The sequence below is a fragment of the Mandrillus leucophaeus genome, unplaced genomic scaffold (assembly GCF_000951045.1).
Source record: "Mandrillus leucophaeus isolate KB7577 unplaced genomic scaffold, Mleu.le_1.0 Scaffold226, whole genome shotgun sequence".
Taxonomy (NCBI): domain Eukaryota; kingdom Metazoa; phylum Chordata; class Mammalia; order Primates; family Cercopithecidae; genus Mandrillus; species Mandrillus leucophaeus.
In genome coordinates, this window is record NW_012102321.1 from 3,989,281 (window position 1) to 4,014,742 (window position 25,462).

General features: G+C 36.0%; 1 long non-coding RNA gene across 1 annotated transcript in view; it reads right to left on the reverse strand.

Annotated features, from left to right (window-relative positions):
• LOC105540732 overlaps positions 1 to 25,462 on the reverse strand; it is a 216,576-nt gene that overhangs the window by 143,535 nt on the left and 47,579 nt on the right. The window contains exon 4 of the long non-coding RNA XR_001006249.1: positions 9,040 to 9,093. This is a non-coding gene — a long non-coding RNA (uncharacterized LOC105540732). The remainder of the gene's footprint in view (positions 1 to 9,039; positions 9,094 to 25,462) is intronic.

The window sequence follows — 25,462 nt, forward strand, 5'->3', positions numbered from 1 at the left end:
AATCTTAGTGGTGAAACAAGATTAAACTTTATTTATTGTTCATATAGAGTTTAATACAGATGTCCCCAGTTCCCAATGAGTGAGTGGCATTCTACCTAGTCATTTAAGGACCTAACTCTTGTTGTCTTGTGGCTCTCCTCTCCTTTGGGTCTTTGACATCTTCTCCCTTTAGTTAGTGGATGGGAAAGACAAAGAGTAAGAATGGATTATACATAGAAAATTGTTACGTACCAGACCTAGAAGTGATATACCTCACTTTTGCCCACATTTGTTTGGCTAAAACTCAGACCTAACACCTATTGCAAGGGAGGCCTCACTGAATGTCTAAGAAGACAAGGAAGTAGGCTGTGGTGGACACATAGCAGTCTCTGTCATAATGTGTTTGGGGGAAAGAAAGTAATTTAGCTAGAGCAGAAGGTTACAGAGATAGAAGATGAAACCAATGATGGAGAAGTATATGACACAAGACTGTTCTCTACGAGCTTAGGAAAGAATAATAGACACAAAAAGTTCAAAAACAAACAAAAGGCTGTGATTCATTCTCCTGAGAGTGATGCATAAAATAGATGGGAAGGAGGTTCATGGTATTAGGAGGTTACTCAGAGTGGCATGGTTGGGAAAGGTTTCAAGAAAGATGTGAAGAAAAAGCTGAGTCTTTAGGGATAAATTCAGAGAGGTAGACAGTATATGAGTGTATATCTCAGGTGGGATAGACATAGACAGATGTGTAAAGAAGAGACAGTACGCAATAATACAAATGAGGAGGAGGACAAAGAATGTGAGCTAGGGCAGAGGGATAATTGTAAAGCTGATAGAGTCAGATGAATGGTATTTATCAATGGGTGTTTTCTGGCACTGGAAGCAGGGGGACAATTCTTCACTTGTAGGACTATCACACATTACAGAACTTTTAGCATGCCTAAACTCTACCCATTAAATGCTGGTACTGCTCCCAAGTAACTATGACTATGAAAATTTCTGCACTCTTCCATACCTCCTTCCTGGGGGTAGGGAAGGAGCAATAACGCTTCTACTGAGGGCACTGGCCAGAGATTAAGAAAAGAGGAGGAAACCTTTGGTTCAGGGTCCTGAATGTGAAGCTAAAGAGGTTAAGCCAGAGAAAACAGGAAACAAGAAGTGACTATGGGCCTTTAACTGGGGCTTGTGCTGAAAAGAGTTTTCTAATCACTTACTTCTAGCCTTGATGTCCAAGATGATGGCACCGCTAATTCAAAATTATGTTTCCGACTCAATTTGCGGCATTAACTCACAAAAGACTTATACCCAAATCAAGTCGATTAATCCAAGTGTCACATATGGGCATTCAAATATTAAAGAATAAATTCCTGAAAATTCAGGACACTTCTAAATTAAGACCACTAAATCAGTCTCTTACCTCCTGAGGCTAGAATGGTATGTAGATGGAAGTAACTTCTCCTAATGAAAGAAATCAATCTGGCAAGAAAACCAGAGAAGTAAAAGTAACTTGAAAGTGTCTACATTTCCTGCCCACCCAGCCTTATTTTCTAAAATTTTTTACTATTTAGAGAGTCACTACAGTTGCTTCGGGCATGTCAAGCCCTGCCACACAGCATGTCTTCCCCTGATTCCAAAACCACTGGAAATGGTTTTCAATAGGATTGCTGATTTGCCAAACTACACTTTTGTCCTCATCGTCTTTGCCCCTTGAGTGGCCCTTTAAAATAAGCGATTTTTAGCTGAAGAGCCTGCTGAATGAAATAGAGCTAACCCATTGGCTGGGATTGCCTTCTACCCTACAATCACAGAAACTGGCTGGACCCTCATAGCACTGATGTGGGACAATCAGAGTTAGGTCAGATGCACTTCCAGGCCTGATAGGAAATGTCACTCAGAGATGCCTCAGCTGCAAGAGAGACAGCTCAAAATTGGTGTTTGAAAATAACCATAATGAGACCCAGAGACGGAGCACTTAAAAGGTTTGAAGGGACAAAGGACAGATTTACAAAAAATCCCAAGGGACTGTCTCTCATAAAGAAAAACAGGTAATAATTTTCCCAAACTAAATGATTTCTTTTATAATTCACTGATAGTTTTTTTTCCTGAGGTTTTCAAAATGAAAATATGGAGAGGAACAAGGTTTCTCCCTCTTTTGAAGATTCCGATACTCTCCAAGAGGGCTCTGATGTAATTATTGGGACATCAAAATCAATTACTTCAACTAGATTATTTACCTCCTTCTTTCCCAGGGAAATGTTCTCTGTTGAGGGAATGGGGCTTTTGATTGAGAAAGAGAAGAAATGGGTAACTTTGACATATGTAAAATTCTAAGGTTTAGAGCTTTGGGAGGACCAGCTCTTTAGGAAAATGGGAAAGGAGGGGTTAGGAGAGAGGCGGAGAAATGAAGGAGAACGTCCCATCCACGCATCTCTCACTACCTCTAGAAACACAGTAAAGGGGATTATTTTTGTCTGAAAGTAAAAGAGAACTACCATTCATTCCACTTACAAATATTTATGAGATGCTTACTTGGTACCAGGAAGTACCAGCTTTGTGAGTATCCAATAATGAGTAAGAGAAGCAACAAACAAAAACCCTCCTGCTCTCATTGGAAAGCAGGAAAAAAATGATGTAATCAAATGGGAAAATTCACAGCTTCTATGGAGAGAAGTTTGGGAGGAATGCTAAAGAAGGCTGGGGCTTAGTTAGAAAGAGGGAGCTTATGAGAAGAAAGAAAGGCCTTAGGGACAAGCATGGGTGGAGGTAAAGGTGAGGAAGCTAAGATCAGATGGCCATGATGTTCTCAGTAAGGCTGGAGGCATTTGCTGAGAGTAAAGCTCGAGAAGGAAGAGAACAAATAAGTGCTGAAATATAGTAGATGTGTTCTTCATTCTAAGTCTACTGGTGTGCCTGCATTTTATTCACTGGAGGTATGTGTTCTTGTAGCAGCCTTTTGAATGAGCTGATGTGCACGCATTTGATAAAATGCTCATATCAGTCAGGTATTTTCACCTCCCTGAACCTTTTATGATATTCCAACAACCTGTTAAATTCTCCTTTTGGGTCTAGCAATCTGTGCACCTTCTGATCTTGTATGAATTCCTCTAGGAGTCCCTTTGGAATTAACTACTCTGTCTTTAGTATACACCAACAAATGATAATTAAATACCTGAAAAACTACACATGAAAGTTAAATAGCAATTTTACTGGAAAATTCAGCCCTAAATGCTCTACTCCTTGTGTTTCTCAAATACTCCAAGAGTGCTCCCACCTTGGGGCATTTGCACTTGCTATTTCCTCTGGATAGCCTCCCAGAGAGAAATACAACTTACTCCTTCATCTTCTCTTCCATTAGGTTTTGCTCAAATGTTACCACTTCAGCAAGGCCAACCCTGAAACCCCTTCTTAAACTGCAACCTTACAGGATTCGCATCCTCCTTGCCCTCCTCTATTTTTCTCCCCAGTGCTTACCACCTTCAATATACTATATAATTTACTTTTTAAATTACATATGTCTCTCCATTCCCTGCCAAGTATGAAACCTTTGTAGGCATGTATTTCTTTTCTTTTCTTTTACTGCTATATTCATAACCTGGAACAGTATTTGATAGTAAATAAATTATTTGTTGAAAGAATGAAAGATAGCTATGGCTCATTCTGTCTCTCAAAAAAGGGAGTCTGAAAAAGCCCCTCTCAGAAGTATATCTGGCTTCCAAAATCTTTGGTAATGGGTTCTAGATTACCATGCTTATTACTGTGTTATAAGCAACATAGCCAATAAATATTGAATTTGTTTATTGAGAACTCTCATCAAAGCAACAAAAGGCAGCATATAAAATAAAGAAAAGAGAGAGAAAGAGAGGAAGAGGAAGTAGAAAAAGGAGATGAAAGAGGAGGAAGAGGAGAAGAAAGAAGAATGAGGGAAAGAAATAGACAAAGCCAAGGGAGGAGTCAGCTTGTAACGAGAAAAACAGCATGTAATGAAAAACAAAAGAAGACTCAGCATGTGAGAAAGTGGCCAACTGGCTGTCCTTCGCCATTTTCCTGCCTTCCATGCGCCTGAGGACAATGGGATAAGGGGGCATGTTCCAGCTGGGCCCCAAGCCTCCATTTGCTAACCTTGTTTGCCACTTTCACTGTGGGAAGGACTGTCTGTGCTCTTGTAGCTGTGCTTTAATTGAACTGGGCAAGATCAGGTAGATTGATTACCCATTTAGCAAAATGCTCACAGGGATTTCCTCAGAAAATTAAATGCACTGTAGACTACATATTGACAGAGACAAAATGCTCCTTTGAAGTGCATGTTAGGATGCTTAAGAGTTGTTTTTATTGGGTCTTGTATTCAAGACCCTGAATTTCAGTGCATGTGTTTTCCTAATGGGAGTAAAGCTTCACAATTATGTCAAGAGATCCTATATACAAATAGTAGCTTTATATTCAACTTAATGCATCCAGTGCACAAAGCAAGGTCAACTTTTACTTTTCTGGAGATGTTTTCAATTCTGTAGGCCTCATTACCTTCCAACAAAACACAAACTGAAAAGTCTACAGTTGTTTTATTATATACAACCCTCCTGCTACCAACTTACCCCACCAAAACAAGCAAACAAACAAACAAAAAACCCACCTTATTTGAAGTTCTAAAGAGCTTTTATCCCACTTCACATCAGAGGATATTTTAAATCCTGGGATTGAAGATGAGTGTTAACATGCTTGCTTAATCCATACTCCAGTTGACACTACCATTTGACACCATACCAATGCTGGCAATGGTCTATGGCTATCTACTTTGGGGGCTGTGTACAGACTTTATGTAGTGCTAAGAAATGGGCTTTCATATCTCATTGTACAGCTGACTATAACCTTGGATATACTCAACTCTAAAATGGATATAATAATCTATATCACATAATGTTAGGAATAGCAAAGAATACATGAAGTACCTAACATGGTCAAGTCATATTGCTAGATCTCAACAAGAAATAATTTCATTCTACCTTTCCATACCTGACTTTCTCATTTTTATAATTTTTTTTTCTCTTATTCAAGGTCATCATAGATACCAGGTTCTATACACTCCTACCTCTTTTCGACCCTAGGCTGATCTCACTCAATGTAATAAATGGGACTGGGATGCTGAGGTCAGCACAGGTTTACAAAAATGCCCTCACCAGATGGTAAGCAACTGATCTACACTTTAGGAGAAGATTGCCTCACCCAAGTAACAACAGTACCTGTTTTTTCCATTTTGAAGGGAATGCAGCCTTACAAATATTTATAACTTTATCCAGTAAAAACTGTAAAATATTAACCTGTTGATCTCTATCTGGTTAAAATTTCCCCCACATAAATACCAATAACAATACTTTATATCAATTACTTTTAACTAGAAATTTATAGAAACCCTCACAGGAAGTATCAGGAAAGTGTTCATAATAATTACAATGAATACCATCTATTTATTACTGTGCACCAGAAAACATGTTATCATTTAATTCTTACTTTAAAAATTGAGGTCTATTCCTAACCTTTACCACTGTAAAGATAAGACACATGCTAATAAGTTTATGATAGAAGGAAATAAAAATGAGAATACAGAATAGAAAATTAACAATAGGAAAAAAATTACAAGGTCAAAGTTAGTGTTAGAAAAGACCAGCAAAATTGTCTGGTCTTGACTACATCGTGCAAAAAAAAAAAAAAGAGAGAGAGAGAGAGAGATAACACAAATTACCAATATCAGGAACAAAAAGGAGGTTTTCATTAAAGGTTGTACAAACATTTAAACATATAAGAGGGTAATATTATAAGCAGCTTCATGCTAAAAAATTCTACAGCTTAAATGAAATAAACTTCCCAAAATAAACACTTATTAAACTGACACAAGATAAAACAGAAAATTGGAAGACCCATATACCTGCTGGTAAAGAAATTGAATTTATTATCAAAAACTTCTTCACACAGAAAACTCTAGGCCCAGGTGGTTCTACTGATGAATCTATCAGACATCTGAGGAGGAAATAAAACCAAATGTACACAACCTCTTTGAAAAAAAAAGAAATCACTTTCCAATTAATTTTATGAGGCCAGAATAAAACTAATAGCAAAACCTGAATAAAACATTACATAGAAAGAGGGAACAATATCTTTCAAGAACAAAATGTAGACACTCTAAACAAAAATGTTAACTAAAATGGGTCCGGTTGTATGTAAATAGGATATTGCATTATGATATAGTGGTATGTATTCTAAGAGTGCAATGTAAGTATAACATTTAAAAATAAATGTCATTCAACACATTAACAAAATGGTTGAGAAAAGCTATTTTATTACATCAATAGATGCACAGAAAACACTTGACTAAATTTCTCTTTTTTGAGTTTCTTTAATTTGTTTTTGGGTACACGCACTTTCAGGCTTGTCTGTTTGTTTTTATTTTTCTCAACTTTATAAAGCTGTTAATTGATAAATAAAAATTATATATCTTTATGGTGTACAATGTGATGTTTTGAGATGTGTATACATTATGAAATGGTTAAATCAAGCTAGTTAATATCTTTATCATCTCACATACTTTGTTTTGTGTAATAAGAATATTTAAGATTTACTACTTCCGGAATTTTCAACTATACAATATATTATTATTATTATTATAGACACCATGCTGCACAGCATATCTCCAGAACTTATTCATCTTTTCTAAATGAAACTTTGTATCCTCTGGCAAATATCTTCCAATTCTCCCCCCAAAACATTTGACAAATTTTAAAAGGTAAGTCGTATTTTTGAATCTAATAAAATGAAGAATTGAAGAGAATTCATTAAGATGATCAATGGTTTTGATAAAAATGAAAAATTGTGATCATACTTAATGACGATTAAACACTTTTCCCATTAGATACAAACAAGGCAAGGATGCCCACTCTCACTGTTCCTATTCAACTTAGGTCATGGCCAGGGCAGGTGAAGAAAAAGAAATAAATAAAAGGCTCAAAAATTTAAAAAGAAGTAAAGCTGTCTTATTGCAAATGACATGACTGTTGTTGTTGTTTTGAGATAGAGTGTCACTCTGTCACCCAGGCTGGAATGCAGAGGCATGATCTCAGCTCACTGCAACCTCTGCCTCCCAGATTCAGGCAATTCTCCTGCCTCAGAGACCTGAGTAGCTGAGATTACAGGTGCACACCACCTCCCCCAGCTAATTTTTGTACTTTTATAGAGACAAGGTTTTGCCATGTTGGCCAGGCTGGTCTTGAACTCCTGACATAAAGAGATCCACCTACCTTGGCCTTCTGAAGTACTGGGATGACAGGCATGAGCCACTATGCCCAGAGACATGATTGTTAACACAGAAAATTCTAATACATTTGCAAACCATTTAATATAACTCATAACTGCACTTAGTAAAATTGTAGAATGCAAAAATAATATACAAAATTAATTGTATTTTACTTAGTAAATTATAAAATTTAATTAAAAACAACTCTACTTCCAATGTCATCAAAAATCACAAAATACTTAATAAGTTTAACATAATACCTGTAAAATGAAAATTGCAAACATCGTAGAAAAAATTTAAATGTAAGAGAAAAGATATACCATGTTCATTGATTATAAAACTAATATTTTTAAGATGTCAATTATTGGCAAACTAATCTCCACAATTCTTCTCAAATTATTTGAAAGCAATTCCAATAGTGATCCCAACAGACTTATTTGTAGAAACTATTAATCTCATCCTAACATGTATATGGAAATGCAAGACCTGAAAATCCAAAGCCAATATTGAAAAAAGAATTAAGTTACAGAATTTTTACCATGATTTCAGAATTATAAAGCTCTTGTAATGAAGGAAGGTGGTGTTCCTGCCATAAGAGTCAGTAAATTGATGATTTTATCATGGGGCAGAATATAAATCAGAAATATACCCACACTTGCATGGTCATTTAATTTTTGGTAAAAATCAAAGTAACCTAACATGGTAAGGAATCTCTACTTAACAAATGATGAAACACTAGATATGAATATATGAAAAAACTTTGACCCTGACTTCACACAATACATAAACATTAATTTATAATAACTCCTACTCCCAAAAGTGAAAACTAAAACTAATAAGACAATATCATTGTAACTTGGGAGTAAGAAAAGCTTTCTTAGACTGGACACAGTAATCAATAACCATAAAAAGAAAGAAAATGACAACTTAGGCTTCATCAAAATTGAAAATTTCTGCTCATTCAGAAAACATTAAAAAAATAGGCAAGCCATGAGGTGGAAGAAAATATTTGTAAAACTGGTATTTGACAGACTGTTATCTAGTTAATATAAAAAATTCCTACAACTCATTAATAAAAAGGGAATTCTTGCTTCTGCCTGCTAAGCTCAAGCACATCTTCACTGTTCCATATCCTATGTTTAATGAGGCCCACAGGGCTAAGCCATAGCTTCTGTTGTCTTGTTACTTACAGGCACTGGGAGATCTACAGGGAGGGCTCCAGGACATTCTAGAATCCAGGAAACACATTTAAAACCAAAGGCAGTGTATGCCTGCATGGAGAATGGCATGCTTGCACTGGTCAGTGCCCCACCTCAGTCAATAAGCATGTGCTGTGCTGCTGCTGCTGCTGCTGCTGCTGTTGCTGCTGCTAGAACATGGAAATGACCATGAATCCTGCTGCCACCACCTGATGAAGTGCCTTGGCTGGCACCACCCATCATAGTGTTGTTACCAGAGGTCTATAAACATCTTGGCCACTCCAGCACAGCAGGTTTCTAACCTCAATGGTCCAGAAAACAAAGCTGGCAGACCCCCAGAATTAGAGCACACAGCATAGGAGTCCTGAACTGATATTTGTCCCCCTAATCTTCAGCCAATTGACTGCACTCATCTTAGACCAAAATCAAAGCCCCTAAAACATCCAAAAGGATAAAACGAGGGAGTGGAAAGCCTATTCAAATGGCACCAACTTCAAAGACTGAAGGAACATCAGCCCACAAAGATGAGAAAGAATCAGCACAATAACTCCGGCAACTCAAAAAACCAGAGTGTCTTCTTACCTCCAAACAACCACACTAGTTTCCCAGCAATGATTCTTAACCAGGCTGAAATAGCTGAAATGATAGAAAAATAATTCAGAATATGAATAGGAATGAAGATTGTACAAATCTGTTCTCACATTGCTATAAAGAAATACCTGAAACTGGGTAAATTACAAAGAAAAGAGGTTTAATTGGCTCATGGTCCACAGGCTGCACAGGCTTCTGCTTCTGTGGAGGCCTCAGAAAACTTATAATCATGGTGGGAGGTAAAGGTGAAGCTGGCACATGTTACATGGCTGAAGCAGGATAAAGAGAATAAAGGGGGAGGGGCTATACACTTTTAAACAACCAGATTTTGTGAGAACTCACTCACTGTCACATGAACAGCAAAGGGGAAGTCTGCCCCCATGATCCAATCACATCGCACTAGGCCCCACCTCCAACATTACAGATTACAATTTGACATGAGATTTAGACAGAGACACAAATCCAATCCATATCATTCTGCCCCAGCTTCTCCAAAATCTCATGTTCTTCTTACTTTGAAAAACCTCCTCTGAAATCTAGAGGGAGGCTCCCAAGCCTCAGTCCTTGCCCTCTGTGCACCCACAGGCTGAATACCACAGGCTGTGTCCTGATATGTAGCTGGGGCCCTTTTAGCCATGCTGGAGCTGGAATGGCTGGGATGCAAGAATCAGTGTCCCAAGGTGCATAGGGGAGCAGGGCCCTGTGCTGGGTCCATGAAACCATTCTTTCCTCCTAGGCCTCTGGGCCTGTGATTGGAGGGGCTGCCACGAAGGTGTCTGAAATGCCTTCGAGGCATTTTCCTCATTGTTGTGACTATTAACATTCCACTCCTCTTTACATTCCTCCCCATAATGTGAGATTTTATTTTCTACCACATGGTCAGGCTGCAAATTTTCCAAATTTTTATGCTCTGCTTCCCTTTTAATTTCCAGTTGCAGATCATCTATTTGCTCATGCATAGGAGCATAAGCTGTTAGAAGCAGCCAGGTTACTTTTGAAGGTTTTGCTGTTTAGAAATTTCTTCCACCAGATACCTACATCATCTCTCTCAGGTTCAAAGTTCCACAGATCCCTGGAGCAGGGGCACAATGCCACCAGTCTCTTTGCTAGAGCATAGAAGGCGTGACCTTTACTTTATTTCCCAATAAGTTCCTCATCTCCATATGAGACCACCTCAGCTTGGACTTCATTGTCCATATCACTATCAGGATTTTGGTCAGAACAATTTCAAAAGTTTCCAGCAAGTTTCAAACTTCCCCTTATCTTCCTGCCCTCCAAACTCCTCAAACCTCTGCCCCTTACCCAGTTCCAAAGCTGCTTCCACATTTTCAGGTATCTTTATAGCAATGCCTCACTTCCCAGTACTAATTTGCTGTATTAGTCTGTTCTCACACTGCTATAAAGAAATTCCAGAAACTGGGTAATTTATAATGACAACAGGTTTAATTGGCTCATGATTTTGCAGAATGTTCAGGCTTCTGCTTCTGTGGAGACCTCAAGCAAGTAACAATCATGGTGGAAGGTGAAGGAGAAGCTGGCACATCTTTCATGGCCAGAACAGAAACAAGAGAGTGAAGGGGGAGGTGCTATACACTTTTAAACAACCAGAGATCTCATGAGAACTCACTGACTCTAACAAGAACAGCAAGGGAGAGGTCTGCCCCCATGATCCAATCACATCCCACCAGGCCCTGTCTCCATCATTGGAGATTACAATTTGACATGCAATTTGGGCAGAAACACAAATCCAAACCATATCAAAGATCACTGATATTCAATAGAAAATCAAAATCATATCCAAGGATTATAAGAAATATAATAAAATAATACAGGAGATGAAAGATGAAATATGGCCATTTTAAGAAATAACCAGGCCAGGAATGGTGGCTCACACCTGTAATCCCAGTACTTTGGGAGGCCAAGGTGGGCAGATCACTTGAGGTCAGGAGTTTGAGACAAGCCTGGCCAAAACGGCAAAACCCCATTTCCACTAAAAATACTAAAAATTAGCCAGACATGATGGCATGTGCCTGTAATCCCAGCTACTTGGGAGACTGAGGCAGGAAAAGCACTTGAACCCAAGAGGCAGAGGTTGCAGTGAACCAAGATCATGCCACTATACTCCAGCCTGGATGACAGAGTAAGACTCTGTCTAAAAAAAAAATAAAAAATAAAAAAGGAACTAAACTAATCTAATAGATCTGGAAATGGAAAGCTCACATAAAGAATTTCAGAATACAATCCCAAGTATTAACAGTAGAATAGACCAAGCTGAGGAAAGAGTCTCAGAGTATGAAGATAGTCTCTGAAATTAGTCAAAAATAAATAAATGAAGACTGAATAAAATCTCTGAGAAATATAGGATTATGTGAAGAGACCAAATCTATGACTCACTGGCATCCCTGAAAGAGAGGGAGAGAAAGCAAGTAACTTGGAAAATATATTTCAGAATATTGTCAATGAAAATTTCCCCAACCTCGCTAGAGAGGCCAACATTCAAAGGAAATGCAGAGAACCCCTGTGAAATACTAGCCCTGTGAAATACTAGCCCTGTGAAATACTACATAAGAATACCATCCTCAAGACAAATAGTCATCAGATTCCCCAAGGTCAAAATGATTAAAAAAAAAAAAATGTTACAGGCAGCTAGAGAAAAGAGGCAGGTCATCTACAAAGAGAACCCTATTAGGCTAACAGCAGATTTTTAAGCAGATCCTATAATCCAGAAGAGATGGGGGCTCATATTCAGCATCCTTAAAGAAAAGAATTTCCAGCCAATAATTTCATATTCAGCCCAACTAAGCTTCATAAACAAAGGAGAAATAAGATCCTTTTCAGACAAGCAAATGCTGAGGGAATTTGTTATCATCAGACCTACCTTACAAGAGAAAGAGATCTTGAAGGCAGTGTTAAATATGGAAAGTAAACATCACTACCAGCCACTACAAAAACACACTTGACTACATAGACTAGTGACACTATAAAGCAATCACAGAAACAAATCTGCATAATAAAAAGCTAAAAACTTGATGACAAGATCAAATCCACACATATCAACACTAACCTTGAATATAAATGGGCTAACTCAATTAAAAGGCATAGACTGGCAAGTTGAATAAAGAAGCAAGACCCAAGGGTATGCTGTCTTCCAGAGACCCATCTTACATGCAGTGACATACACAGTCTCCAAGTAAAGGGGTGGAGAAAAATCCACCAAACAAAAGGAAAACAGAAAAAAAGCAGAGGTTACTATTCTAATTTCAGACAAAACAGACTGTAAACCAACAGTGTTAAAAAAAAAAAAAAAAAAAAAAAGACAAAGAAGGACATTACATAATGGTAAAGGGCTCAATTCAACAAGAAGACCTAACTATCCTTAACATACATGCACCCAACACAGGAGCACCCATATTCATAAAGCAAGTTCTTAGATACCTATGATGAAATTTAGATAACCACACAATAATAGTGGGAGACTTGAACACCCCAATGACAATATTAGACAGATCATCGAGTAAGAAAACTAGCAGAATTATTCAGGACCTGAACTTAACACTTGACCAAGTGGACCTAATAGACATCTACAGAATTCTCCACGCAAAATACTTTCTTCTCATCTGCACATGGCACATACTCTAAAATCAATCACACAATTGGGCATAAAACAATCCTCAGCAAATTCATAAAAAACAAAATCATACCAATCACACTCTCAGACAACAGCACAACAAAAATAGAAATCAATGCTAAGAAAATTGCTAAAAACCATAAAATTACATGGAAATTTAAAAACCTGCTCCTGAATGACTTTTGGGTTAATAATGAAATTAAGGCAGAAATCAAGAAATTCTATGAAACTAATGAGAATGAAAATACAATACAGAATCTCTGGGACACAACTAAAGCATTGTTAAGAGAAAGTTTATAACACTAAATGCCCACATCAAAAAGTTAGAAAGATCTCAAATTAAGAACATAATAACTAAAGGAACTAGAGAAACAAGAGCAAACCAACCCCAAAGCTAGCAGAAGACAAGAAATAACCAAAATCAGAACTGAACTTAAGGAAACTGAGACACAACAAACCATAAAAAAGATCAGTGAATCCAGGTGTTGGTTCTTTACAAGAATTAATGACTGATAGACTGCTAGCTAGACTAATAAAAAAAAAAGAGAGAGAGAGAATATCCAAATAAATACCATCAGAAATGACAAAAGGGAGGTTACCACTGACCCCACAGAAATACAAAAACCCTCAGAATCTAACATCTCTATGTATACAAGCTAGACAATCTAGGCGAAAAAATGATAAATTCCTAGAAACAAACAACCTCCCAAGATTGAACCAGGAAGAAATTGAATGCATGAACAGATTAAAGAGTTCCAAAATTGAATCTGCAATAAAAAGCCTACCAACCAGAAAAAGCCCAGGACCAGAAGGATTGACAGCCAAATTCTACCAGATGCATAAGGAAGAGCTTGTACCATTCCTACTGAAACTATTCCAAAAAACTGAGGAGAAGGGACTCCTCCCTAACTCATTCTTTGAGGCCAGAATCATACTGATAATAAAGTCTGGTAGAGAAATAACAAAAAGAAAACTTTACGTCAATATCCTTGATGAAAATAGGTGGAAAAAATCCTCAACAAAATACTAGCAAACAAAATTCAGCAGGACATCAAAAACCTTATCCAATATGATCAAGTAGGTTTTACCTCTGGGATACAAGGTAGGTTTGATACATGCAAATTAACAAATGTGATTTACCACATAAACAGATCTAAAAAAAGAAACATATAATCTCAGTAGATGCAGGAAAGGTTTCAATAAAATTCAGCATCTCTTCATGTTAAAAACCCTCAGAAAACTGGGCAATGAAGGAACATACTTCAAAATAATAAGAGCCATCCGTGAAAAACACACAGCCAACATCATATTGAATGGGCAAAAGCTGGAAGCATTCCCCTTGAAAATTAGAACAAGATAAAGATTCCCACTCCCACCTCCCCTATTCAGCATAGTACTGAAAGGCCTAGGTAGAACAATCAGGCAAGGGAAGGAAATAAAAGGCCTCCAAATGGGAAGAGAGGAAATCAAACTATCCGTTTCGGTAGAAGATATGATTCTATACCTAGAAATCCCCATAATCTCTGCCTGAAAGCTCTTTGATCTGATAAACAACTCCAGCAAAGTTTCAGGATACAAAATAAATGTGGAAAAACCACTATATTTCTGTACACCAGCAACATTCAAGCTAAGAGCTAAGTCAATAATGCAATGCCATTCACAATAGCTACAAAAAGAATAAAATGCCTAGAAATAAAGCTTTAAAAGGTGGCAAAAGACCTCTATAATGAGAATTTAAAAACACAGATCCAAGAAATCAGAGAGGACATAAACAAATGGAAAAACATGCCATTCTCATGGATAGGAAGAATAAATATTGTTAAAATGGCCACACTGCCAAGCAATTTACAGATCCAATGCTATTCCTATCAAACTACCAATGACATTCTTTACAGAATTAGAAAAACCTATTTTAAAATTCATATGAAACCAAGAAAGAACCTGAATAGCCAAGGCAATCCTAAGCAAAAAGAATAAAGTTGGAGGTATCACATTACCTGACTTCAAACTATACAAGGTTACACTAACCAAAACAGAATGGTATGGTACAAAAATGGAACCGCAGACAAATGGAACAGAATAGAGAGCCCAGAAATGAGGCTGCACATCTACAACCATCTGATCTTTGACAAAACTGACAAAAATGAGAAATGGGGAAAGGACTTCCTATTCAATAAGTGATGCTGGGAATTGGACCTCTTCCTTACACCATATAAAAAATCAACTCAAGAAGGATTAAAGACTTAATCTTTAATTAAGATGGAAAATATAAAACTATCCAAATCCTGAAACATAATCACAAAGTACCATTCTCAATATAGGACCCAGCAAAGATTTTATTACAAACACACCAAAAGGAATTGCGACAAAACCAAAAATTGACAAATGGGATCTAATTAAACTAAAGAACTTCTGCACAGCAAAAGAAATTATCAACAGAGTGAACAGACAATCTACAGAATGGGAGAAAATTTTTGCAAACTATGCATCTGACAAAGGTCTAATATCCAGAATCTATAAGGAACTTAAATTTGCAAAGCAAAAATCCAACAACCTCATTAAAAAGTGGGCAAAGGACATGAACAGGAACTTTTCCAAAGAAGACATACACTTGGCCAACAAGTATATGAGAAAATGCTCAATATCACTAATAATTAGAGAAACACGTATCAAAACCATAGTGAGATACCATCTCAAATGAGTCAGAATGGCTACTATCAAAAAGTCAAAAAATAACAGATGGTGGCGAGGTTGTAGAGAAAAGGGAACACTTATACATTGTTGGTGAAAGTGTAAGTTAGTTCAGCCATTGTGGAAAGCAATGTGGTGATTTCACAAAGAACTTAAAAAAGGATTATCATTTGTTGCAGCAATCCCATTATTAGATATATACCTAAGGGAATATAAATTGTTCTACCATAAAGACACATGCACACATATGTTCGTCACAGCACTATTCACAAGAGGAAAGATACGGAATCAATCTAAATGCCTATCAATGGTAGACTGGATAAAGAAAAAGGGGTACATATACACCATGAAATAGTGTGCAGCAATAATAGAAGGAGATCATATCTCATACAGCAATATTGATGGAGCTGGAAGCCATTATCCTAAGTGAACTAACACAGGAACAGAACACCAAAGAACACATGTTCTCATTTATAAGTGGGAGTTAAACTTTGAGTACATATGGACACAAAGAAGGCAATAACAGACACCAGGGCTTACTTGAGAGTGCAGGATGGGAAGAGGTGAAGATTAAAAAATTACCTATCGGGTACTATGCTGATTCCATGGGTGATGAAATAATCTGTACACCAAACCCCCATGACATGCAATTTGCCTATATACCAAACCTGCACATGTACCCCTGAACCTAAAATAAAAGTTAAAGAAGAGTAATAATAGTATTGGAAGTCCTGACCAGCACAAGCAGACAAGAGAAAGAAATAAACAGTATTCAAATAGGAAGAGAGGAAGTCAAACTATCTTTGTAAACGACATGATTCTATATCTAGAAAACCTCAGTCTCGGCCTAAAAGCTCCTCCAGCTGATAAATAACCTCAGCAAAGTCTCAGGATACACAATCAATGTGCAAAAATCACTAGCAGCCCTATACACCACCAACAGTCAAGCCAAGAGCCAAATCAGAAATGCAGTCCCATTCATAATTGCCACAAAAAGAATAAAATACCTAAGAATACAGCTAACAAGGGAGGGGAAGATCTCTACAACAAGAACTACAAAACACTGCTCAAAGAAATCACAGATTACACAAACAAATGAAAAAACATTCCATGCTAATGGAAAGAATCAATATTATAAAAATGGCCTTACTGCCCAAAGCAATTTATAGATTCAATGCTATGTCTATTAAACAACCATTGTGATTCTTCACAGAACTAGCAAACTATTTTTAAATTCTATGGAACCAAAAAAAGAGCCTGAATAGCCAAGGCAATCCTAAGCAAAAAGCACGAAGCTGGGAGCATCACACTACTCAACTTCAAACTCTACTACAAGTCTACAGTAAATAAAACAGCATGGCCACTACAGGCTACAGTAAACAAAACCAAGAACAAACACATAAACCAATGGAACAAAATAGAGAACCCAGAAATAAGGCTGCACACCTATGGCTATCCGATCTTTAACAAACTTGACAAAAACAAGCAATGAGGTAACTATTCCCTATTCAATAACTGGTGCTAGAATAACTGGCTAGCCATACGCAGAAGGCTGGAACTGAACCCCTTTGTTATACTATATATAAAAATTAACTCAAGATGAACTAAAGACTTAAATGTAAAACCCAAAACTATAAACACCCTTGAAGACAACCTAGGCACTACCAGTCTGGACACAGGAACAGGAAAAGATTTCACGATGAAGATGCCAAAAGCAACTGCAACAAAACCAAAAATTGACAAATGGGATCTAATTAAACTAAAGAACTCCTGCACAGCAAAGGAAACTACCAAGAGAGTGAACAGACAACCTACAGAATGGGAAAAAAACTTTGAAAACTATGCATCTGACAAAGGTCTAATATCTAGCATCTATAAAGAACTTAAATTTATAAGAAAAAAACATTAAAAAGTGGGCAAAGGACAAAATCAGATACTTTTATATGTAATGAACAATCATATGGAAAAAAAAGCTCAACATTACTAATCATTAGAGAAATCAAAATGAAAACCTCAATGAGATACCATCTCACACCAGTCAGATTGGCAGTTACTAAAAAGTCAAAAAAATAAGAGATGCTGGCAAAGTGGTAGAGAAAAGGGGACTCATACATTGCTGGTGGGCATGTAAATTACTTCAGCCATTGTAGAAGACAGTGTGGCAATTCCTCAAAGACCTAAAAACAGAAATACCATTTGACCTAGCAATCCCATTAGTGGATGTATAACCAAAGGAATATAAATTATTCTATTATAAAGACACTTGCATGCATATGTTTATTGCAGCAGTATTCACAATAGCAAAGAAATGGAATCACCCTAAATGCCCATCAATGATACTGGATAAATAAAATGTGGTAGATATACACCATGGAATACTATGCAGTCATAAAAAGAATAAGATCCTGTTCTTTGCAGAGACATGGATGGAGCTGGAGGCCATTATCCTTAGCAAACAAACAGAGGAATAGAAAACCAAATACCACATGTTTTCTCTTATAAGTGGGAGCTAAATGATAAGAACACACGGACACATAAAGGGGCCTATCATAGGGTGGAGATTGGGAGGAGGGACAGGATTCGGAAAAGTAACTAATGGGTACTAGGCTTAATACCTGAGTGACGAAATAATCTGTACAACAAACCCCACAAGACAAGTTTATCTGTATAACAAACACGCACACGTACCCCTGAACTTAAAAGTTAAAACAAACAATAAAAGAGTAATAAATTTAAAATTTTTAAAATAACACAAATTTATTAAAAAGAAAACTCTCAAATAAGAAATAAGTAAAAGATTTTAACTGACACATCACAAAGGAGGATGTACAAATGCCCAATAAATACGATAAAGAGTTCAATCTCATTAGGCCTCAAGAAAATGCAGCTGAAATCATCATGAAATAAAAGCATACACCATAAAACTGGTAAATAAAGACAGATAACACCCAATAATGGCAACTCAGAACTCTCATACATTGTAGAGGGAATATTAAATGGTTCAACCAAAACACTGAGCCATTTATGATAAAAGTAAACATACATCTATCTTATGACCCAGAAATACCACTTCTGGAACTTATCCAAAATAATAAAACAAAATTTATAGTAGTTTTGTTCATAAAACTTTATTTTTCTTTTCCTTATGTTCACCAATGCTTACCTTTTGTTCAACGTATAAATTGAATACAACTCTTGTCAGCTGCCCAACTGTCTCATCCCTAGAAATATCCTGCTCTACTAACAATCATCAGGCAGAAAATGGAAGAAATAGACCGATTTATGGAGCCTTTATGAAGAGCCTCTGTGAGTCCAGTTGGATTGGACCTGGGTGCTGGAGTTGCTGTGACTCCTACCATGTTGGAGGATGTGCTAAAGCTCAACTCTAATTTCAGGAGAGGCTAAAACAGTTGAGGTTATTAGGAGACAAGTAACCAGAGGTATATCCAGTACTCTCTATTGACCAAACAGCTGAGGGCTAGTGCACATATGCACTATGCACATAAGCTGTATTTTCAAATATTGTAGTTGCCCAACTGTCAGTGCTTAGGTAGCTGAGGTGGAAACCTCATCATTCACTTTATAGACTTTCACTTAATACCCATATGCTCTGTACAAATCTCATACCTAACCTAAGCTACACTTTGTATTCCTGAGTTCTGACTTTCTCTGTTACAAACTTTTCAACGAATACCTTTCTAGTCCTCTGCTAGGGAGTTGTGGGGAGCATTGTCTTGTCAGCTGGAGAAAAGAGCTGGAGTGTTACTCATAGTGACTTTTCAAAATCCTGGTTTCAGCCTGCACCATCCTCAGTCTTCAGATGTACCTGATGCCTCCAATTCCAAAGACTTTCTGAGTTACTGTGGTACGAACAGCATCCTTGTTTTTTATTTACTCCAGTTGCATTAGTTACACTTTGACTTTCTCATATATACTAAATTAGTTAACATTCATTTCATCTTATTTTATTTATTATTTCTCTTCATTAATCATCTTCTACCCAATTCCTTATTTGCTGTGCATTTATCATTTTTAAATTTACTTATTCTGATTTTAGTATCTTTCAGAAATATTACATAGATCATTTTTAACTGAACATTCACTTCTCTATACTTCTTGACCTTTCTTTCAGATTTTCCAACTTTTCTTCTCTTTTTTTTTTCTTGAGACAGAGTCTTGCTCTGTAGCCCAGACTGGAGTGCAATGGCATGATCTGGGCTCACTGCAACTTCCACCTCCCAAGTTCAAGCAATTCTCATGCCTCAGCCTCCTACGGCTGGGATTACAAGGCATGAGCCACTGTGCCTGACCAGAATTTCAAAATTTTTTCTATCCCACTGAATGTCCATTTGCCTTTTTGTATTTCACTAGTTGTCTGTTCAACTAGGCAGGATCTTTTTATTTACCAAAGTATTAAGTGTTATCTTATGTAACTATTTATTTGTAAGCTTTAACTAATTCCTTTTTTAAACTGTTTGGTCTTTTCCTTTCATAGAGTCTTGTTCTATGCTTTTTTTATTTTTCTATTAATTTAATCATTTTAGATGTATCTCTCAAACTCTTCAGTAACTCAAAATTGTTAACAATATAATTCCCTGATGTTTGTTGTAGCTGCTAATGCTTCATATGGTAGATTATTTCCTCATGTATCATATAAGGTTTTATTTAATCTTCAGTAGACCTCTGTATGTGAAAATACAGTATACCCAAGGTTGAGAATTTATTCCTCAAGAATGATTTTATATTTGATTCTGTCAGTCATCCTCAGAATATTACCCACATGGGACTGAATTTTGTGTTAATTTCTTAATTGGATATCTCTCAGGACAAGAACCTAATGTAAATTCAAAACATTACCCCTATGATTTTAAGGCCTATGCTAACAATATATCAAGAAAGACTCTTTTTCACCCAAAAGCCAGGCAGACACATAAAGATGACTTTGTCATCTTCCAATGCTCCTGAGAAGATTGTTTTTTCACAGTATAATTTCACTGAGGTTATAGCATTTTTAAGGCTTCCTACTTTATATGTGTGTATGTGTGTTAGAAGAAGATATTAATCCCAGCTGTGTGATTCTTGTAAGTCCAAAATTTCATCTCTCATACTTGAATGAATATTAAAAGTAAAGGCCTAATCTTTCTCTTTAGGACACGTTCAGATAACTAAAATTGGACTTACCATTTCATCCTAAATAACTACAAAACTGGACAAAACATATGAGGGAATTACAGGCATGAACAACAGATAGAGCAAAACAGTGAGCCTGGAGAGAAGGAAAACATTTGAGTTGAATATTTGTTCACACCAGCTCTGTTTTACTACGGTGAAGAGAGGTAGAGTCAAAGCATAATAAAGGTCTTACTGCTCAGAAGGCAGAGATTTATGGTAGCTGAGCTAGCTGAAATTTGTGGGACAGGCTATAAAAGATGAACAAACTACACAGATGTTAGGGCCTCAAGATCTGAAAGGTGGCTCTCCTTCAGTTTATACACAAGGGCTGGACTGAACGTGCACAAGGTGAAAATCCATGAGGCCTATTACAGAGCGGCTGTTACAGAGGGAAAAACCTGCATGGTGACACCAGAAGTCATTGAGTACTGGGAAATACTGGAGTTCCAACCCACCCAGAGTGGAGAGACCTTACTGAGCACCCCTATATTCATTGTTGACTTCAAAAGTCAACAGTTTAGATGTAAGGACCAAGACCCAGAACAGGGATCACAAACATTTTCTGTAACTACTCAGGTAGTATTTTAGGGATTGCAAGCCGCAAATAGTCTTCATTGCTCTTCTTCCTCCTCCTCTTTATTCTTCTTCCTCTTCCTCAACCTTTTTAAAAAGTAACAAAAAAATTATACATTTTGGGCCATACAAAAACAGTTTGCAGGCCAGATTAGGCCCATAAACCATAGTCTGTGGATACTCAATCTAGACTACAATCAGCCAAATGAGTCTATAATGACTGGAAGAGACATTTGCTCCATCAAAAAGGACACACCAATACAAGACTACGTGGAAAATAAAGAATCATGATACCACCACAAGAAAGTTCCAGTAACTAACCAGAGAAAATGAAGTTCTATGAGTTGCCTGAAAAAGAGTTAGAGGAATCACATTGGGGATCTCAATGAGATACAAGAGAACACAGATGGAACACTAAATGAAATCAGAAAAACAATGTATGAACAAAATGAGAAGATTAATAAAAATAGAAACTAAACCATTAAAAAAAGAACAAAACAAATTCTGGAGATAAAAATACAATGACAGGAGAGAAAAACTGGAAAGAGTTTCAACAGGAGGCTCAATCATGTAAAAGAAAGAATTAATGAACTTCAAGACAGATAATTAAAATTATTCATGTGGAGGAATAAGAAAGAAAAAAGAATGAAAAAGTGAAGAAAGCATACAAGACTTACATGACAACGTCAAGTGAACAAACATATGAATTATAGAAATTCTAGAAGAAAAGGGGATATAGAAAAGGGCAGAAGGCTTATTTTTTAAAATAATGACTAAAAACATATCAAATCTTGGGTGGGATATAGACATTCAGATATATGAAACTCAAAGAATCCCAAGGAAGATCAAACCAAAGAAGATTACACTGAAGCATACAATAAACTAATTGTCAAAAGTCAAAAACAAAGAGAGAATTTTTAAAACATCAAGGAAAAAGTGACTTATCATATTGCAAGGCAATTCCTATTAGGCTATCAGTATATTTCTCAACAGAAGCTTCGCAGGCCAGAAGGGAGTGGGAAAATAAATCCAAAGTGCTGGGGTTGGGGGTAGGGGGGAACAACCTTATACCCAAGAATACTATACCCAATACAAAGCTGCCCTTCAGAAATGAAGACATTCCCAGACCACCCCTCACCCCCCAAAAATGCTGAAGGAGTTCATCTCCACTAGACCTAACTTATAAGAAATGCTAAAGAAAGTTCTCCAAGTTGTAATAAATGAAATCTGCTATGAACTGAATATTTGTACCCCCACCTCCCCTCAAAAAATCCATATGTATCCTAATGTAAGTGTATTAAAAGATATTGGCCCCCAATATGATAGTGTTAAGAGGAGGTGATTAAGTCATAAGGGAAAAACCCTCATAAATAAGATCTGTTCCCTTATAAAAAGAAGCCTGAAGAAAGTTGTTTGTTCCTTCTGCCATGTGAAGACAGAGCTAGAGGCATCATCTATGAAGCAGATAGTAGGCATTCACTAAACACCAAATCTGCCAGTGATTCCCAGGCTTTAGAACTGGGAGAAAAACACTTTCCTTGTTTATAAACTAACCATTTTAAGGTATTTTATAATAGCAGCCTGAACAGGCTAAGACATATGCTAGGTAACAACATAAAAACATAAAAGTATAAAACTCATCTGTAAAATTAAACATATGCTAAAATGTTAAATGCCCTAATATTGTAATTACGGCACATAAATCACATTTAATTCTAATATAAAAGCTAAAAGAAAAAATATAAATAACAACCAAGAATTTGTTCATTATTATACAATATATAATAAAAATATGTAAAGTATGACATCAATAACATACAATGTGGAGTGGGGAAAATAAAAATTTAGATTTCAAATACAACTAAAGTTAAGTTGTTATCAGCTTAAAATAGACTATTATAATATATTTTAGGTAAGCCTTGTGATAACCACAAAATAACCTCTAGTAGAGACACAAAAGAGAAAGAAATCAAAGCATAACATTACCAAAAATTAACAAATTGCAAAGGAACCAGGCAAGAGTGGAAGAAAGGAACAAAAGAACTACAAAACAGTCAGAAAATAATTAACAAAATGGCATTACCTATCAATACTTACCTATCAATAATTACTTTAAATGTTAAGGGATTAAATTATTCAATCAAAAGAAAGAGTGACTGAGTAAAAACAAGATCGAACTATCTGCTCCTATGAGATACTCACTTTACCTTTAAGGACACACATAGACTAAAAGTAAAGGGATGGACAAAGTTATTTCATGGAAATGGCAACCAAAAATGAACAGAGGTAAGCACAGTTACATTAGACAAAATAGATTTCCAGTCAAAATCTGTCACAAAAGGAAAAAAAAAAAAAAAAGTTAGTTTGTAATGATAAATTCAAGAGGATATACAGTTGTAAATACCCATGCACCAAACACTGAAGCACTTAAATATATAAAGTAAACATTAACAGAACTTAAAGGAGACAAAGATAGCAGTACAATAATAGTAAGTAATTTCACAACTCCACTTTCAATAATGAATAGGTTATTCAGACAGAATATCAATAGGAAAACAGCAGATTTGAAGTACACTTCAGAGTAAATGTAACTAGCATATATACAGAATACTGCATTCAAGAGTTGCAAAATATACATTCTTCTCAAGCACACATAGAACATTCTCCAGGATAGATCTTATATTAGACCACAAGACAAGTCTCAAAATATAATTTAAAAGACTGAAATTATATCAAATATATTTTACAAGAATAATATAAAATTAAAAATCAGTAACAAAAAAACTTGAAAACTGTACAAATTACATGGAAATTACTGCACTCTTGAACAACCAATGGGTCACAGAGTACATTAAAAGAGAAATCAAAAAAATGCCTTGAGACAAACAAAAAGGAAAACAACATACCAAAGCTTATGTAAGGCAGCAAATGCAACTCTAAGAGGGAAGTTTATGGTGATGAACACCTATATTAAAAAAAGAAATATCTCAAATAACCACCTCAAGGAACTAGAGAAAGAATAAATTAACCTCATAGTTTCCACAAGGAAGAAAACAATGAATATTAGAGTAGAAATAAATGAAATGAAATAAAATAGAAGCCAAAAAGACAAAAGTAGTTTTCTAAACAGAAAGGATCATGAGAGACTACTATGAAATACTACTATACATCAAAAAATTGAATAACCTAGAAAAACTGAATAAAGAGCTAGAAACATACAACATACCAAGATGGAATTATGAAGAAATAGAAAATATGAACAAACCAATAATCACTAAGATTGAAGCAATAATCAAAAACTTCTCAACAAACAAAAGCCGAAGAACAGATGGCTTCAGAGGTGCATATTATGAAGCATTTAAAAAAAAGCAATGCCAATCCTTCTCATGCTTTTTCAGAAAATTGAAGAAAGGATGCTTCCAAACTGATTTCAAAAGGCCAGAATTACCTTCACACCAAAGCCAGATAAGGACACTAAAATAAATGAAAATTAGAAGTCAATTCCCGATGACCATAGATGGAAAAATTCTCGACAAAATACTAGCAAAACCAAATTTAACAGCACATTAAAAAGATCATACACCAACACCCCCAAGTGGGGTTTGCCCCTGGAATGCAAAAATGATTACATATATACAAATCAATAACATTATATGCCACATTAACAAATGAAAGACAAAAATTATATAATCATATCTGTAGATGCAAAAAAAAAATTGACAAAATTCAACACCATTTCATATAAACACTCTTAACAAATTAGGTATAGAAAGGAATTACCTTAACATAATAAAGACCATATATGACAAACTCATAGCTAACATCATACTCAATGGTGAAATGCTAAAGTCTCCAACTTTATATTTGAACCACCTGTTTCTTTCTTCAATTCTGTCCATTTTTCTTCCTGCATTTGGGAATCTGTTAAGTGTATGTATGTTTATAATTCTTCTGCTCCTTGATACTTTTATCATTGTATAATGTCTTTCTTTGTCTCTCATAACGATTTTTGTTTCTTTTTTTTCAATGTTACTATAGCTACTCCAGCTCTCTTTTGGATACTATTTACATGCAATATATCTTTCTAGCTTTTCATTTTCCAACGATTTGTGTATCCAAGCCTCTTGTAGAAAGTATAAAGTTGAATCATAAATTTTTATCCATTTTACTTATTTTTTTAATTGAAGAGTCTAATCTATATATACGTAACATAGTAATTGATAAAAAACTTATTTCGGACATTTTTCTATTTGTTTGCTATATTCATATCAGTTATGTCTCTCAATTCATCTATCCATTAGTCTTTTTTTGTGCTAAACAGGTATTTTCTATCTTTTTTTTTTTTTTTTT